This window comes from Berghia stephanieae, chromosome 13 (assembly GCF_034508935.2).
Source record: "Berghia stephanieae isolate SIO BIC M18660-M18661 chromosome 13, UCSD_Bste_1.3, whole genome shotgun sequence".
In the NCBI taxonomy this organism is placed as follows: Eukaryota; Metazoa; Mollusca; class Gastropoda; order Nudibranchia; family Aeolidiidae; genus Berghia; species Berghia stephanieae.
In genome coordinates this window covers 30575987-30590986 of record NC_088372.1, presented here as the reverse complement: position 1 = coordinate 30590986, position 15000 = coordinate 30575987, and the positions used below count along the sequence as shown (strand labels likewise).

The 15000-nt window shown below is 37.8% G+C and overlaps 1 protein-coding gene across 3 annotated transcripts in view; it reads right to left on the bottom strand.

Annotated features, from left to right (window-relative positions):
- LOC144958829 (uncharacterized) overlaps positions 1-15000 on the bottom strand; it is a 199136-nt gene that overhangs the window by 164481 nt on the left and 19655 nt on the right. The window contains exon 1 of one of the 3 annotated variants that reach the window (XM_078891049.1): positions 11585-11764. The exons of the other annotated variants lie outside the window; for them this stretch is intronic. The gene's annotated coding sequence lies outside the window, so the exon portion shown is untranslated. Of the gene's footprint in view, positions 1-11584; positions 11765-15000 lie in introns of those variants that run through there. 3 annotated transcript variants of the gene reach the window in all.

Here is a 15000-nt window from a genome sequence, read left to right as displayed (position 1 = left end):
TCCAAAAAGTTAAACGGTGACAGCGTAAAGGGGAGCATGTTTTCACGGAAGACTGCTGCCTCGCTCGGTTGGGAGCGTGATGTTCGTCAGGTCACACCGAACCGTCAGCCAGTTACTAGGCGAAATAAATTTAACAAATGTGACAAAACCAAAATTGGGACATGGAATGTCAGGACCTGTGCCAAAAAGGAAAACTAAACAACATTCTGAAAGAAATGAAACGGCTCCAAATAAATATTCTTGGCCTGGCAGAGATGAGATGGAAAGAGCAGGGAACCATGTCAAAACAAGAAAACAACATGACATATAAGATCATATGGAGTGGTGGAACCTCTTTCCAAAAAGGAGTAGGGATGATCTTAGACCAAAAATCAACCAAATTTTACAAAGGGCACGTAGCAATCTCAGACAGAGTTTTGCTGGTTAAGCTAAGAGGACCTGTAGTTGACACCAATATTATTCAAGTTTATGCACCAACAGAAGAGGCGACAGATGCAGATATGACAGAGTTTTACCATTCACTAGACAAAGCAAAACGAATGTGTAAATCACAAGAAGTCCTTATGGTAATGGGGGACCTAAATGCTAAGATTGGCAGAGGTAGAGATGGTGACATAATCGGACCACATGGACTCGGAGACAGAAATGAACGAGGAAACATCTGGGCAGATTGGTGTAGAACAAATAAATTAATGATTTCAAACACCTGGTTTCAACAACACCCAAGAAGAACCTGGACATGGCAATCACCAGGGGACAGAGCAAGGAACCAGATAGACTTTATAGCAGTATCATCAAGATTCAGAAATGGCATATTAAATTGCAAAACCTACCCAGGCGCCGATGTAGACAGTGACCATGTCCCAGTTGTTTGTACAGTAAGGATAAAGTTTAAAGCTATTCAGAGAACAGCTGGTAGAATAAATAGGGATTACAGGTTATGCAAAGACAATGGCATACAAACAAAAATGAGAGAAGAATTTGAAAATGCACTCATGATACAAAGCCAAAGTGAACCTGATAATGAAAAATGTGAAAAACAATTTGATATATTCCAAAAGTGTGTCAAAGCAACTGCAGAAAAGCATTTACCAATAGCTCAAATAAACAGCAAAAAGGAATGGATGACAAATGAAATTCTAAACCTATTTGAAGAAAGACGAAAATGCAACAGAGGGTCTGCAGAATACCAAACATTGAACAACCACATTAAATCCAAATGCATCGAGGCACACGAGAACTATCTAGACTGGAAATGCTGCGAAATCGAAAGAGAATACAAACCCAACCCCCAACAAGCTCACCAAAGAATAAAAGAACTATCAGGGAAAAGGAAAGGCAAAGCAGCAGGAAGTTGTATCCAAAACAAACAAGGGGAACTGCTATTTGAAGAACAACATATAGAAAGCCGATGGGTAGAATACATAGGCGAACTGTACAATGATCCAAATAGAAATGAACCACCACTGAAATTCAAAGAACCATTAAGCGGACCAAACATCACCAAAAGTGAAATTGAACATGCCATGGAACGAATGAGGGATGGTAAAGCAACAGGCCCTGATGAAATATCTGTAGAGGTATTAAAAAGCCTAGGAGATCTAGCAATTGATGAACTTCACATATTATTCAACAATATATACAATACTGGGAAAATTCCAGAAGATCTCTGTAACTCTATTTTCATAGCAATACCAAAGAAAGCAGGTGCAGTCAGATGCGAAAATTTTAGAACTATAAGTTTAATAAGCCACATCAACAAAATACTGTTGCGTATAATTATCAACAGGCTAAGGAATAAGATTAACCCCGAAATCGCAGAAGAACAATATGGATTCCAACCTGACAGAGGGACAAGGAACGCAATATACCTCCTCCGTGTTTTAAGTGAAAGAGCTATACAGGTTCAGACCCCACTATACCTCTGTTTTGTCGACTACAAAAAAGCTTTTGATAGAGTACGCCACGAAGAAATACTAAAACAACTGCACTCCATTGGCGCTGATGAGAAAGACCTCAGACTCATGCAAACATTATACTACACCCAGCAGGCATCTATCAAAATCGGAAACTCTACAGGAAATTCCATTCCTATTAAGAAAGGAGTCCGTCAAGGGTGTGTTGCCTCACCAGATCTGTTTAATCTATACCAAGAAACAATCATGAGGGGCATAAATAATATGGAGGGAATAAAAGTGGGAGGTCACAACATAAATAATATAAGATACGCAGACGATACGGTACTCATTGCAACATCAGAAATCCAACTTCAAAGGATTGTTGACAAAGTGGTAGTAGATAGTGAAGCCAAGGGAATGGAAGTGAATATCACCAAAACGGAATGCATGGTAATACAGAAAAACCCCGAAAACAACAACACCTGCAATATAACGATTCACGGCGAGCAACTTACCAACGTAGAAAGTTTTAAATACCTAGGTTCAATAGTGACAACAGATGGAAGATGTAACCGAGACATACGAGCAAGAATAGCTCAAGCCAAACAGGCCTTCATGGACCTGGGAAACATTTTGAAAAACAAACAGATGTCGTTCGGGATTAGATTCCGAGTCTTGAAGTGCTACGTGTGGCCAATCTTGTTATACGGATGCGAAAGCTGGACTACAAATGCAGAAACACAAAAGAACATTGAAGCTTTTGAAATGTGGTGCTTGAGAAGGATGCAGAGAATATCGTATACTGCACACAAAACGAACGAAGAAGTGCTAAAACAAACATACCAACAAAGGAAACTAATGCCCTTAATAGTGGATCGACAACTATCCTTTTTCGGACACATAGTAAGGAAAGATAAGAATGAATACCTGGCAAGTTGTGGAAAAATACCTGGTAAACGCGCCCGGGGGAGACAAAGAAAAACACTCATAGACCAACTGAAGGGCTTCACCAGCCTAACAATCCAAGAGATGTTTGAAAAGGCAAGAGACAGGGAGGAATGGAGAGAGATAATTCATGCAGTATCCGAAGCCTGGACCAGGCATGGAACCTAGAAGAAGAAGAAGATAGATAGTTCGAAGTTGACGTCACTCCGGGCTTTGTTATTGTTTTTTTGCAATCCGCGTTTGTGAGTAATTCTCACTAAACGGTATAGATAGAATGCGCTTAGCCAAGGAGTTCACAACATTGCCATCCGGAAGTATAACGGACCAACACACAAACTCTGTGTAACCATGAACTTTTATAGTCTGGTTAATACAGTTTCGTGAGAACAACTCACAAACGCGGATGGCAAAAACAATAACAAAGGCCTGAGTGACGTCATCTGCATACTATCTATAAACGTTCACTGTTACACATAGTTTTGTGCGTTGGTCCGCTATACTTCCGGATGGCAATGTTGTGTCCTCCTTGGCCAAGCGCATCTATCTATAGATAGTATGCGCTTGGCTGAGAAGCTCATAACATTGCCATCCGGAAGTATAGCGGACCAACGCACAAAACTGTGTGTATCCATGTACGTTTCTCTTCTTCTTCTAGGTTCCATGCCTGGTCCAGGCTTCGGATACTGCATGAATTATCTCTCTCCATTCCTCCCTGTCTCTTGCCTTTTCAAACAGCTCTTGGATTGTTAGGCTGGTGAAGCCCTTCAGTTGGTCTATGAGTGTTTTTCTTTGTCTCCCCCGGGCGCGTTTACCAGGTATTTTTCCACAACTTGCCAGGTATTCATTCTTATCTTTCCTTACTATGTGTCCGAAAAAGGATAGTTGTCGATCCACTATTAAGGGCATTAGTTTCCTTTGTTGGTATGTTTGTTTTAGCACTTCTTCGTTCGTTTTGTGTGCAGTATACGATATTCTCTGCATCCTTCTCAAGCACCACATTTCAAAAGCTTCAATGTTCTTTTGTGTTTCTGCATTTGTAGTCCAGCTTTCGCATCCGTATAACAAGATTGGCCACACGTAGCACTTCAAGACTCGGAATCTAATCCCGAACGACATCTGTTTGTTTTTCAAAATGTTTCCCAGGTCCATGAAGGCCTGTTTGGCTTGAGTTATTCTTGCTCGTATGTCTCGGTTACATCTTCCATCTGTTGTCACTATTGAACCTAGGTATTTAAAACTTTCTACGTTGGTAAGTTGCTCGCCGTGAATCGTTATATTGCAGGTGTTGTTGTTTTCGGGGTTTTTCTGTATTACCATGCATTCCGTTTTGGTGATATTCACTTCCATTCCCTTGGCTTCACTATCTACTACCACTTTGTCAACAATCTTTTGAAGTTGGATTTCTGATGTTGCAATGAGTACCGTATCGTCTGCGTATCTTATATTATTTATGTTGTGACCTCCCACTTTTATTCCCTCCATATTATTTATGCCCCTCATGATTGTTTCTTGGTATAGATTAAACAGATCTGGTGAGGCAACACACCCTTGACGGACTCCTTTCTTAATAGGAATGGAATTTCCTGTAGAGTTTCCGATTTTGATAGATGCCTGCTGGGTGTAGTATAATGTTTGCATGAGTCTGAGGTCTTTCTCATCAGCGCCAATGGAGTGCAGTTGTTTTAGTATTTCTTCGTGGCGTACTCTATCAAAAGCTTTTTTGTAGTCGACAAAACAGAGGTATAGTGGGGTCTGAACCTGTATAGCTCTTTCACTTAAAACACGTTTATAGTCGGGTTAATACAGTTCAGTGAGCATTACTCATAAACGCGGATGGCAAAAACCAATAACAAAGACCTGAGTGACGTCATCTGCATACTATCTATACTCTACTCCATCCATCCGTCTATCCACCTGTCATTCCAAACACACATCTATTCCTCAACAATTCTATTCATCAGTTCATTGTGATTCATCCATCCATATATTCATCCATTCATCCCCCCCCCCCCCCACCCACCTATCCATCCATCAATCCATCAACCGCTTAATCTACGCCCCCCCCCCCCCCCCCAAACAAAAACAAAAACTAAAAAAAAAATTAAAAAATTAACTCTACCAATCTCCATCTAATTATCTACGTATTTCTCTAATTTTCTTCAACTTATCTCATAACTTCTTTTATTATCGTTCCTCTCTCTCTCTCTCTCTCTCTCTCTCTCTCTCTCTCTCTCTCTCTCTCTCTCTGTCTCTCTCCCCATCTCTCTCTCCTTCTGTCTGTCTCTCTCTCTCTCTCTCTCTCTCTCTCTCTCTTTCTCATGCTGTGCCCTAATTAATAAACCTCTCTCTGCTCGGTTATCTCCTTTTCTACTCTTATGTCCATTTTTCTCCTCAAACCAGTTAATACCCTAATTTCACCATAATACCATTATGTCCCCATGTCTATATGCAACCATAACAAAGTACTGTTTGTCCTCTCCATTCACCCTAATGCTTGTTTTGTTTTTTTGTTTTTTAAGGGTTTTACGGCGCTTGCAACACATTAAGGTCATATCAGCGCCAGTAAAAAGGAAAAAAAAATGGGATAGTAAAAAGTTCTAGAATTACAAACAAAGCACCCAAGAAATAGTAAGACATAGGGGAACTGGGAACAAATAGAAATCAGATGTAGATTCCAAGAGCATACCACCAATGCACTTAGTTTGAGATCACCTATAAGTCTCATCCAGACACAAGCACAAAATCCAACAAAGAGGAATACACTCAAATGCTTGCATTATACATTAAAAATAACAAATATAATAACACATAACAGAGAGATGATTTACAAGGAAAAAACTAACATCTCCCAAAACAATAACTATGCATTTGACTGTTTCCCTCCCAGTCAAGGACTCCGGCCAGGGTCGGGACAAAACCGAGCAATGTCACACCAAGACAAAAACAGAAAGCAAGTTGGAAAACAGATATAAGGGGATAGAAGACACGGTAAGTACCTCCCTGCCCATTGTGGAGGTAGGGAACCCCACCCAGCACCCTAATGCCAGCACATAATATTATTACCGACTTACATAGGTTACCCCAATTGGCATGTCGTAGAAATATGAAATGTAATATAAACATTTTAAAAAAAATATACAGCCCCAATATTCACCCTTGACGATGTCCACCCTTGAAAGTTAAGGACGAGTTACAAGTAAAAGCTTGTTCATTTTTTTTAATTCGTTCGTTCATTCATTATTTCATCCATTCATTAATTCATTTAATCACTTTTCAATTGCTCATTTATTCATTTTTCAATATGACATTTATTTATTCGCAACATTCATTCATTCGTTCGTTCATTCATTTATCCATAATTAATTTCCTCAATAAATCATACATTGAAAAGTAAAACCAAAATAAAAAAATAAAAACCCAGAAAAAAACAAAAAAAAACAAACAAAAACAAACAAAAACAAAACAAAACAAAAACAAAAACAAACAAACAAAACAAAAAACAAAAAAAAAAAAACAACAACAAAAAACAATAAATAACCCCCCCCCCCCCCCCCCCCCATCTCTTTAAAAAAAAAAACGAAAATAAAAAAAAAAAATATTTAAAAAATAAGTCTAAATAAATAACAAAAAGACACAAGAAGTCTACAATATCCATTTGAATCAATTTGCTGTGATAATAGAAGATATCTTTGTTGATAAAAGACACAAAAGTCTACAATATCCATTTGAATCAATTTGCTGTGATAATAGAAGATATCTTTGTTGATAAAAGACACAAGAAGTCTACAATATCCATTTGAATCAATTTGCTGTGATAATAGAAGATATCTTTGTTGATAAAAGACACAAGAAGTCTACAATATCCATTTGAATCAATTTGCTGTGATAATAGAAGATATCTTTGTTGATAATAAATAATACATTCAAACCATTGAGGCGGAAAATAATGCACAATAGCATTGAAAGAAAAGAAAAACAATAAGAGCTATCTTGGTGAATTATTTGTATAGCAAACAGTTTCATGGAGGTTTAAAATTTAAAGCCAGTTTTTTTGGTCATAAGTAGAAGAAAGAAAAAGAAAGAAGGAAGGAGGTTAGGAGAGAGAATATAATGAAAGAGAGAAAGAAAGAAAAGAGACAGAGAGGGAGGGAGAGAGAGAGAGAGAGAGAGAGAGAGAGAGAGAGAGAGAGAGGAGAGCAAAGATAGATATACAGACAGACAGGCAGACAGATAGATAGATAGATAGATAGATAGATAGATAGATAGATAGATAGATAGATAGATAGATAGATAGATAGATAGATAGATAGATAGATAGATAGAGGAGAGGGGAAGGGAGGGATGGAGGGTCGTTAAAGGGGAGGGGGGGGGGGGCACAGACTGTTGGAAGAAGATAGCAGGTCGGATATCGAGATAAAGAGGACTTAAAGTGTATTGGGCCGGGTGGGGGTGCGGGAGACAAAAATATTCACGATACATAGACAGATAGACAGACAGATGGATGGCTGGATGGATAGATAGAAAGATGTTGGAGCTAAGTAGGTAGGTGGTGGTTAGATAGAGAACGGGAGAGAGAACGCGAGAGAACGAGAGAGAGAGAGAGAGAGAGAGAGAGAGAGAGAGAGAGAGAGAGAGAGAGAGAGAGAGAGAGAGAGAGAGTTGACAGCAAAACGGAAAATATCATATCGTTGAAACAAGCCAGGCATTCATATCGAAACCCAACAATAAACCGACCAGTCGTTTATCACCGTGGTATAATAATTAATTGTTCATTAACTGTAAAATCTAATGTGATTGCATTCAAGTTGGTCAGGATTTATGTCATGAGGGCAAAGCGGTCATAAAATATGATGTAGATGACGGTATGTTAGCATCACAAAGGCGTGAATAATAAATACCATTGAACTTTGAACTTTTAAAATAATAATAATAATGTACGACGAGCACTTCTACAAATTGGAGCCAGAACTCTCTCTCTCTCTCTCTCTCTCTCTCTCTCTCTCTCTCTCTCTCTCTCTTTTTTTTTTCTCTCTCTATCTCTCTCTATCTCTTTCACTCTCTTTCTCTCTCTATCTCTCTAACTCTGTCTCTCCATCTCTCTCTCTCTATCTCTTTTACTCTCTTTCTCTCTCTATCTCTCTAACTCTCTCTCTCTATCTCTCTCTCTATCTCTTTCACTCTCTTTCTCTCTCTATCTCTCTAACTCTCTCTCTCTCTCTCTCTCTCCGTTCATCCACTCCCCTCTCTCTCTCACTCTCTCTCTATCTCTTTTACTCTCTTTCTCTCTCGATCTCTCTAACTCTCTCTCTCTCTCTCACTCCGTTCATTCCCCCTCTCTCTCTCACTCCGTTCATCCCCCCCCCTCTCTCTCTCTATCTCTCTCACTTCTCTCACTCCGTTCATCCCCCCCCTCTCTCTCTCTCTCTCTCTCACACACACACACACACACACACACTCTCTCTCTCTCTCTCTCACTCTATCTCTATCTCTCACTCTATCTCTATCTCTCACTCTCTCTCTCTCCGTTCATCTCTCTCTCTCTCTCTCTCTCTCTCTCTCTCGCTCTCTCTCTCCAACCTTTCTCTCTCCCTCCCCCTCTCATGATTATTTCTAAATAATATGTAATATATATATGTACTGCGAGCACACGCTAATTCACACATTCGAATCAGAATCTCTCCCCCCCCCCCCCTCTCTCTCTCTCTCTCTCTCTCTCTCTCTCTCTCTCTCTCTCACACACACACACACACACATAGACATGCACACACACACACACATTCACACACTCACTAAATCTCTTTCTTCCTCTTCCTCTTCCTCTCTCTTCTTTCTCACACCCAATACGTAACACATGCATAACAAATCACAAATGAGTGTGATAATATAACAATTAATCACAGCAGTAATTTGGCCCCCTTTTGAGTACTCAATTTCTCATTCGAATTGTTATCAATTATTTACACGATTTCTGTGTTTTCAAAATGTACATACATGTATGCTTACATCAACTGTACTCAACACACACACACACACACACACAAACACACACATAGTGGACACACACACAAACACACACATACGCATATGCATACACACATACACACATGTATACACATATGCGAATACACATAGGGGACACACACACACATACACATCACACACACACACACACACAAACACAAACACACGTATATGCATACACTACACACCCACCCACACACACACACACACACACACACACATACACAGACATTATGTACATAATAGGCACACACAAAACATCAACACATCTCAATTGCCTTGAATTCCAGCGCACAATTAAAGAGAGACAAGAGGTGTAAAAAACATGAGCCCATTACGAGTCATCACAGCTTGCTACTGTTCAACAAAATAATCTGTTTGATAATTGGACCTTTAACCACACTAAAAAATAATGATAATGTTATGAATGCGGCTACCCTGTGTGGTCTAGTGGTATGACACTCGCTTTCGGATCGGAAGGTCCTGGGTTCGAGCCTCGCTCGGCGCATAGTTGAGTCCTTGGAAAAGACTCTTTACTCACATTCTCTCACCATACTCAGGTGTGAAATGAGTACCTGGCCGTTAACAGCGTTGTCTTTGTCCGAAAAATTGTAATATCGCCTAACAGGCGGCATGTCCCGTCCTACATGTTAAATGTTGCTGTTGACCAGGGCCCCCGTGTAAAGCGCTTTGAGCACATTTAGTGGATATTGCGCTATATAAAAAATCTCAAAAAAAAAAAAAAAAGAATGAGGACACACATTGTTTTCCTTAGTCAATGCGAGTCAACGTATAGGCTGATAACCTTTATGGGCACGATCTATATTCCCTTTCCATGTGCTCGAGGTCATTGGTCACATTGCAAAGTGTGCTCAAAATGACCCACATAGTGAAAAGTGTTCACAGTTTGAGAACTATCCAACGTTACAATTGGTCATTTCGCTCAGGAATGACTCATGGGTATGTTTCCAACTTTCATAAACAAAGCAGCGTTTTTCGATACATTGAGAAATGTCCAATCATTGTACAGCAACAAATCATGTGATCGATGACTAGGTTGGACGAAACCATGAATATAGATCGATCCCATTGTTATGATGGGCCCATTCATTGTTGTAACGGAATTGTTCTCATACCAACGCAAAATAGTGTCCATTTAAACAATGTTAAATTAAGCTCGGTTATCAGAGTTGCAGACCCTAATATTTTATCATTATCATTATCATTATCATCATCATCATCATCACCATCATCATCATCATCATCATCATCATCATCATCGTCATCATCATCATTAACAAAAATAACAATAATAATAATAATAATAATAATAATAATAATAATAATAATAATAATAATAATAATAATAATGACGGTGATGATGATAATGATAATAATAATAGTGATGATAATAACAACAATCGTGGCAATTAAAAGATGATTATATTTTCATACTCTTAACAATTTTATTTAGATATCTTGGTGCATTTCAAGCATTTAGAATAAAATATTGAATGAGACATAAAATGCAGTCTATTTTGGCCCTGAAATAATTTCATGTTTTTGCAATAGAAGATATTGAGAGAAAATGTTTCAGACGAAAAAAAAAAATAAATAAATAAAATAAATAAAGAAAGAAAGAAAGAAAATAAAAGAAATAAAGAAAAAAAAGAACAAAAATAAGGTGCCAGATTGAGGCAAAGTTCAATGACATAACTCTCATTTCTAACACTATATTGAATGCATGCACACATCATAACGTATATTATAGTATTCTAATTCAACATTCTATTTTTAAAATGAGTTTTTATATAGCGCAATATCCACTTCATGTGCTCAAAACGCTTTACAATGGGTCCCTGGCCAACAGCAACATTTATCATTGAGGACGGGACATAACGCCTGTTAGGCGATGTTACATTTTTTTTCGGAGAGACAACGCTGTTAACGGGCATGTACTCATTTTACACCTGAGTACGGTGAGAGAATGTGAGTAAAGAGCCTCCTCCAAGGACTTAACTATGCGCCGAGCGAGGCTCGAACCCAAGACCTTCCGATCCGAAAGCGAGTGTCATACCACAAGACCACATTGCAGCACATAATTCAGCAAATGGGTAATATATTGTGGTCTTGTGTGGTATGACACTCGCCTCCGGTAGTTCGGAAGGTTCTGGATTCGTATCTCGATCTGAACGACGCATAGTTGAGTCCTTGGAAAAGACTCTTTACACACATTTATTCTCTCGCCGTCCCAAGGTGTAAAATGAGTACCTCGCCGTTAACAGCGTTGTCTCTGTCGAAAAAAAAAGACTTGTAATATCGCCTAACATACGTCATGTCTCGTCCTACCATGTTAAGTGTTACTGTTGGCTTGGGACCCCTTACAAAGCACTTTAAGCAAGTTTAGTGGATATTGTACTCTATAAAAGCGCAAGTTTAAAAAAAAAAGATAAAAAATAAGATTTAAAAATGACAACAATACCGATGACCAACGGTCAAAAAAGAACAACGAAATTAATTTCATCACATTTACACATTTCTTTATCTAAAACTAAATCCAAGGTCACTCGTTGAAAGATTTGAATTTGAGTATCGTGAATGCTACTACATACATTAGGCATTAGGCTATCACAATTTATTTATAAAATAAATATCCGAAAGGAAAAGCATACATAAATTAAATCTGCTAAAGTTGCCAATAATTTAACGAAATTGATTACGACTGCTTCACTTCGCAGGTGTTCCTCGGTTTGGAAATGAATGACACGTAAAGAAAACAACATTAATATCACACGTTTTCTATAATAAACATAATGATAGATTTCACAGGCATCAAATCATACTCTTCTTGAGATATCTAAATAAGAACTAGAAGAAAAGCATTGTCAACGGTGAACTGTGTTCAGTCAGTTTGGGTTTGGAAGACACAACAATGCAATGTTGTAAAAGGCGACGATCTTCGTAGGTATAGTAGTCTGCTGACACAAGCTGAGTTTGTACGGTGTGTGTTTGGGAAGTGTGTTTGTGTGTGTGTGTGTGATGTGATTGTGTGTGTGGTTGTGTCTCTGTGTGTGTGTGTGTGATTGTGTGTGTGTTTGTGTGTGTGTGTGTGTGATGTGATTGTGTGTGTGGTTGTGTCTCTGTGTGTGTGTGTGTGTGATCGTGTGTGTGTATGTGTGTCCTATTCCCGCAAGAGGAGGAATTGTGGATAGTTTTGCCCAGCCAATTCAACCCAGGTTCTTCTCATGATCTATGCCTTCACTCTAAAATAAAATAAATAATATAAATACTTGCGTGCTTCAACGAATGTCGGTGTTTGTCGTCTGCTATGAGATAGCTAGCTGGTCGCGGTCGAGATGTTAACACAATGAATGAACGGGGCATGACGATTTAATTCTCACACACCGTATTTATAGTAGTAGGTATTATATATTATTTATGATTATATCGATTTTGATTTATACACAATATTAGTTTTATCGATTTATTTTGTCGTATTTATATCACTCACATTGGGTCGAAAAGCCCAAATTGTGGTAAATAAATAAATAAATAAATAAAATTCCCTTTATTCATCCCATGGGGGAAATTTGTCTCTATGTTCTATTCCAAGGGAAGATTGGAATCACACAGGCGTCAGCCGAAGTGCAGTGCCGCACATTGAGCTAAGGCGAGGTGACTTGCTCAAGGCCACACAGCGCAGTGATGGGTGATCGAACTCGATACCTTTCGGGTGGGAAGCAAAGACCGTACCACTGAGCCACGCTGAACCCTGGAGAAAAACTGGAAAAAAACAAACCAAAAACAACAACAATAGACAGGTAGATAACCACGCCTCTCGGACAATCGTCATACTGTAAACAATGGTAGTGATTGATAGACACAGCAAACTACACAGGTTTTACAATCAACGGTATGTGTTTAAGTAAAATACCTACTGTTCTACCGTTTGATCAAACGAACGAACACAGAAAACTATGTGTTAATTTAAACGTTTATAGATAGTATGCGCTTGGCTAAGAAGCTCATAACATTGCCATCCGGAAGTATAACAGACCAACACACAAAACTAACTGTGTGTATCCATGAACGTTTATAGTCGGGTTAATACAGTTCAGTGAGCATTACTCATAGACGCGGATGGCACAAAACAATATAACAAAGACCTGAGTGACGTCATCTGCATACTATCTATAGATAGTTCGAAGATGACGTCACACAGGCCTTTGTTATTGTTTTTGCCATCCACGTTTGTGAGTTGTTCTCACGAAACTGTATTAACCAGACCTTAAAAGTTCATGGTTACACAGAGTTTTATGTGTTGGTCCGTTTTCCTTCCGGATGGCAATGTTATGAGCTTCTTAGCCAAGCGCATACTATCTATATAATAATATGATCGAGAAAATCGTGTGATAACTAGACACCCATTTGGCGGTATAAAAACAATAACAATGATCAGAGAGAGGTCGATTTCATTCACGTTATTGTTAATAATCAACCAAATATGTTTGTCCGAGCACGTGTGAGGATGTGTCACATATTCCATGTTTTAAAAAATCAAAAATCTACTGGTTAATTTTGTATATCTTGGGGAAAGAATACGCTTCAACAGTCGTAACGTCACTTCCCTCGTGATGACGCATGGTAACTTAGTAACTGGCTCTAAACTATCGGAACATTGGCGGACGCTCTTATGAAATATTTCTTCGACGTGAATAAAAGCGTATCCAGAGGGGTAAAAAAATATAAATCTGATCATGTTTTGACTTTTACACATTCTAGCCAGCATGAAGAATAAAAAGTACAGATTTTCTTTGTTTAGAACCACGATGGCCGCCGTTGCTGGGCGACGTGACATCAGACTAATGAATCCAATTGGTCAAAAATCTACTGGTTAATTTTGTATATCTTGGGGAAAGAATAGAGGCAAATGGAAAATCGACCCCTGTTATCCAAAGGAGATAGCACTTACCCAAGCAAAATTGACAAAAAAAGGAGAACATAATGGAATAGAGAAAGTATCCAACTGGAAATGAAACTATTAAGAAAATATATATTTCCAACAGCATTATAAATTATATGGATGTGAATCATTGACAATAAAATTTAAAAAAAAAAAAAAAAAACCAAAAAAAAAAAAAAAAAAAAAAACAAACGATGACAACAAATTAATGCATTTTCAATTAAATGCTACAAGAAAGTTCCACTCATTCCCTGGACAGTAAAGGAGAATAATTCCAATCTCTATGACAAAATAATAATAATAATAATAATAATAATAATAATAATAATAATAATAATAATAATAATAATAATAATAATAAACAAAAAAAAAACAACAACGACAATAAAATAAATAATAATAATAATAATATAATAATAATAATAATAATAATAATAATAATAATAATAATAATAATAATAATATATGGTAAGCCGTCATGTTTCCGATGTACAAAATATTGTTGTTACATCGATATGACGGTACCGATATCGGAATACACTTTGATTTTCTAAGTATAGAACAGTAAAGTTTGCTGCCCCAAACGTAAACAATAACAAGTTGCTAGTGATTTCCGTTAGGGACCGGAATAATTTACGCACAATATAGGTCTCCCAATTTTGTAGTTTGAGTTGTAGGCAATACACTTTCAGTATTGAAAATATGTTTACATAAAATCTAACAGTTGCAGAAATAATAATATAAGACTAAATTATTATGAAAATCAGGCTCCGAATAATTCTCGTTTTGTTCATACCAGCGCAATAATTTGCTCTGGTCTAAAAATAGATAGACATAACTTTTGATAAATTTTACCTTTTGTTCCATAAAATATCCATATCTAGACATTATTTGATGCATGATCGAGTATTTATGAATATGTGTTTCTTTTGCCACCTAACAGCAAAATTTTAAAGGTTATTTTCTTTCTATTATTTACATTGGAACGTGAGCTGTCAAGACAGGAACATGTGGTTTGCCATGTGCTTCTCGACCTTTGTTTACGTTTGGGGCAGCAAACTTTACTGTTCTATAGTTGAATGGATATGTTTCCGACATCCGTGGTTATTTCCCTTTACTTCTCAACCTCTTTTCTTTGCACAAAAAAAACATTGTTCAGCACTCTCAATAGGT